Here is a 4,826-nt window from a genome sequence, read left to right as displayed (position 1 = left end):
GAGCTTTTGGGATCCCTATCAGGTCGGATTGAGGGAGGACATAGAAGAAATTCAGAGGCACTGGCAGGTTTGATCATCACGCGAGTGTTACGGAAATACTTCAGGAACTCGGGTGGGAGTCTCTGGAGGAAATGAGGCGTTCTTTACGTGAATCGCTACTGAGGAAATTTAGAGAACCAGCATTTGAGGCTGACTGCAGTACAATTTTACTGACGCCAACTTATATTTCGCGGAAAGACCACAAACATAAGATAAGAGAGATTAGGGCTCGTACAGAGGCATATAGGCAGTCATTTTTCCCTCGTTCAGTTTGGGAGAGGAACAGGGAGAGAAGAAGCTAGTTGTGGTACGAGGTACCCTGCGCCACGCACCCTATGGTGGACTGAGGAGCATGTATGTAGATGAACTGTTCGTGCAGATGGTTTTTGTCTTGCCAACGTCCCCATCTGTTGACTTAGGGATCGAGACGTGGCTGCACGATCCGTTACAGCCATGCGGATAAGATGCCTGTCATCTCGACTGCTAGTGATACGAGGCCGTTGGGATTCAGCACGGCGTTCCGTATTACCCTTCTGAACCCACCCATTCCATATTCTGCTAACAGGCATTGGATCTCGACAAACGCGAGCAGCAATGTCGCGATACGATAAACCGCAATCGCGATAGGCTACAATCCGACCTTTATCAAAGTCGGAAACGTGATGGTACGCATTTCTCCTCCTTATACGAGGCATCACAACAACGTTTCACCAGGCAACGCCGGTCAACTGCTGTTTGTGCATGAGAAATCGGTTGGGAACTTTCCTCATGTCAGCACGTTGTAGGTGTCGCCACCGGCGCCAACCTTGTGTGAATGCTCTGAAAAGCTAATCATTTGCATATCACAGCATCTTCTTCCTGTCGGTTAAATTTCGCGTCTGTAGCACGTCATCTTCTTTGTGTAGCAATTTTAATGGCCAGTTGTGTAGATATGCTAATGTTGAAAATATTGCTTATATTGAACAAACTGTGTAAATTGCGATAGTAAACTCAACATTATGCCTTTCTCCAGTGTTTGACCTTTTCTGCCATGTCCCATTTGTAATCCGTTACAAATGGAAACATTTCTACACGTCTTTCTTGCATTCATAGTGCCAGGTTTGCACCTAGTGGTCAAAATTGGAACTATTTTTTTCCAGTGTAAATCGGTTCCACATTAACATAATAGAATATCAGCCATGTGTTAACTGCAGCCCACACTGGACCTGTGTGAGTAGCTGCTTTTTAATTATAACGACTCTGTAATGAAGCATTATATTATTATTTTATCAACGATATTAATTCGATTTAAAGTTGTGTTCCCAGATCCTATCACAACTCCATAGCCTACTTATTTTTATAAGATCTACGTTACATCTAATTGTCTTTCATGGAGATCACGGATTGTAACGCAGAAAAGCAGGGTGGATTTTATAAACTTATGAGACTGCATGGACCTCATGTTGCTTAACTTTATAGTTATTCGTTAATGATTATATTATTTTACACTAAAAATTTAGAATATTAAGACCTTTACCCATCTTGAGAGTGAATGCCATCTCAGGGCGCTGCGGGCTCGTGACACTGTAAGGGAAACATATTTGACTACGAACTCCAGCTTTGCAATGTCCGCAACATGTTGCAAGTGCCAGTCGCGGTCAGAACAGTTTTATGTGTAGTCGTGAGAGCATTATGTCGGAGCGTTCAAACATGGGAAAATTGCTGGTGCTCGTATGTTGGGTTCTTTTGTAGCCAAGGGAAGTGTTTGCTGTTTCAAGAGGCACGATATCGAAAATTTATACCGCGTACAGGGAAAGTAGGAAAATGTGGTGTCACCGCCAGACACCACACTTGTAGGTGGTAGCTTTAAATCGGCCGCGGTCCATTAGTACATGTCGGACCCGCGTGTCGCCACTGTCAGGGATCGCAGACCGAGCGCCACCACAAGGCAGGTCTCGAGATACGGACTAGCACTCGCCCCAGTTGTACGGACGACTTTGCTAGCGACTACATGGACGAAGCATTGCTCATTAGCCGAGCCAATAGTTAGAATAGCCTTCAGCTAAGTCAATGGCTACGACCTAGCAAGGCGCCATTAGTAACATCGCATGTATCTAAAGAGTCTCACTTGTATCGCCACAATCTTCAGATGTACCAAAAGGATGGATTAAAGTATTCCAGAAGCTACGTACTTTTCTTTATAGCATTCATTACGTATCCTGTTTCAGACCTCACGCCATCCTGCTTTAGCTTAGCGCGTGCCTTTCGGCTTCCTCTCATTGTGTCTAGGCTGTCTTGTCTAGACACAACATATTTGGCGATGAGGATGGGATTCGAACCCACGCGTGCACAGCACATTGGATTAGCACTCCAATGCCTTAACCACTCGGCCACCTCGTCGCATACGTCAACATGGGGTCCTCCCCACGGCGGGCGGAAGCCTTATAACACGACCGTTCGCCGATTTGCGGGGGAGGAATGTGGTGTCACCGCCAGACACCACACTTGCTAGGTGGTAGCTTTAAATCGGCCGCTGTCCATTAGTACATGTCGGACCCGCGTGTCGCCACTGTCAGGGATCGCAGACCGAGCGCCACCACAAGGCAGGTCTCGAGATACGGACTAGCACTCGCCCCAGTTGTACGGACGACTTTGCTAGCGACTACATGGACGAAGCATTGCTCATTAGCCGAGCCAACAGTTAGAATAGCCTTCAGCTAAGTCAATGGCTACGACCTAGCAAGGCGCCATTAGTAACATTGCATGTATCTAAAGAGTCTCACTTGTATCGCCACAATCTCCAGATGTACCAAAAGGATGCATTAAAGTTAAGTATTCCAGAAGCTACGTACTTTTCTTTATAGCATTCATTACGTATCCTGTTTCAGACCTCACGCCATCCTGCTTTAGCTTAGCGCGTGCCTTTCGGCTTCCTCTCATTGTGTCTAGGCTGTCTTGTCTAGACACAACAGAAAACATCATACGCAAACTTCAGTTGAAACTTCCGGGCTGAGAGGCCGTGGTCGATGTATACAATTTCCACCTACCGCTTCATCTCCATCAGCGGGCGACATCCTCTGAGGTCGTCCGGCTACTGCCACTGAGGCTCCAGGTACTCTCGCATTTATAGAGCGAATAGAGGGCACCACCATTCATCACTTGATGCCGACGGTATGCCTATCTTTGGAAGGTGTCATCATTCTCGATTAAGAGTAGTCGATTGTCATTCTGCTGGCGCAACGTCGACATCCATATTTTGTCCAACTTTAAAACTTCCTCTTTTCTATTGAAATTGTTATGGTACTTGTGAATCTCTATTGCTTCTCTATACTGTGCGCGCATGATAATGGGATGTTCGTGCTAGAACGTTTCTCTCACTAAATTTAATTTCGTGGTTCCCATCTCGAAAAACATGCTCAGCTACGGCCGATTTATGAAATAGCCGGTATATGAAATAGCTTTGTTTACAGGCACCATGGTAAACAATGACACTACATCGAAGCTAACAAGAATATTACTTGAGCTGACGTCAATCTCCCTCAGTTTTTCGATAAAATGCGCTGAGTTTTTAATGTAACTGTCCGTTCTGCCAATGTATGGTTGCAGCAAGCAGGCGAGATATCTGGCCACCTCTTGTGTTGGAGATCCTATGGCACTCACAATCGGTCTCAACGGGACCATGGTTCCTGTAAAAGAAGCTATTTCATATATAGCAGATATTTTGCCGGCTGACATAATGGCTTTATTTAAACACTGCCTGACGTCAACCTATTTCCAGTACAACACCGAGTTTTACGAACAGATCGAGGGGGTGGTGATGGGAAGCCCTCTCAGTCCAGCTGTTGCCAATTTAATTATGGAGATTTTCGAACAGCGAGCGCTGCAGGCTGCCGGTAAAAAGCTAAATGGTACCGCTATGTTGATAACACATTTGTAGTGTGGACTCCTGGTGAAGAAGAGCTGGATGTCTTCTTGTTGCATCTGAACAGTATTAACCCGAAAATACAGTTTACGATGGAGAAAGAGAGCAACGGTCAACTCAGTTTCCTGGATGTGTCGGTAATTAAACGGGCGGTTGGGATGCTGGGCCACAAGGTATATAGAAAGAACACTCATACGGATCGATACCTCCACAAGGAATCAAACCATCATCCTAGGCAAAAAACAGGTGTCATGAAAACCTTGGTGGACAGAGCCAACAAAATCTGCGAGCCGGCTTACTTACAAGATGAACTAAATCACTTACGGTCAGCCTTCATGAAAAACGGATGTACCAGCAAGGAAATTGTTCGAGCCCTCCATCAAAGAAGAAAGGAAGCCAGAAGTCCAGAGCAACAACGGTCACCTACTGGAAAAGTTTTCCTACCGTTCATTAATAAAGTCACGTACCGTATCGGGAAAGTTCTGGCCAAGTATGGGATCGAAACAATCTTCAGCCCCATCAGGAAGACTAAAGAATATTTAAGAACTGCAAAAGACGTCAGACACCCCTTAGCAACACCTGTGGTATACAAAGTTCCATGCACTTGTGGACAAGTATACATTGGAACAACAAAAAGAAGTGTAAACACCCGCTTAGCCGAACATAAAAGAAATTGTCGCTTAGGACACATAGAAAAATCGGCTGTAGCTGAGCATGTTTTCCGAGATGGGAACCACGAAATTAAATTTAATGAGACAAGCGTTCTAGCGCGAACATCCCAGTATCATGCGCGCATGTATAGAGAAGCAATAGAGATTCACAAACACCATAACAATTTTAATAGAAAAGAGGAAGTTTCAAAGTTAGACAAAATATGGACGTCGAC

At 45.2% G+C, this 4,826-nt stretch overlaps 1 non-coding gene across 1 annotated transcript; it reads right to left on the bottom strand.

The window, feature by feature from the left end:
• Positions 1-2,336: 2,336 nt before the first annotated feature.
• On the bottom strand, positions 2,337-2,418 carry Trnas-gcu. The gene has a single exon. It is a non-coding gene; the product is annotated as a tRNA-Ser (tRNA).
• Between the last annotated feature and the right edge of the window lie 2,408 nt (positions 2,419-4,826).

This window comes from Schistocerca americana, chromosome 8 (genome assembly GCF_021461395.2).
Source record: "Schistocerca americana isolate TAMUIC-IGC-003095 chromosome 8, iqSchAmer2.1, whole genome shotgun sequence".
Taxonomy (NCBI): domain Eukaryota; kingdom Metazoa; phylum Arthropoda; class Insecta; order Orthoptera; family Acrididae; genus Schistocerca; species Schistocerca americana.
Note: the sequence above shows the minus strand (reverse complement) of the source record. Positions and strands in the feature narration are given on the sequence as shown.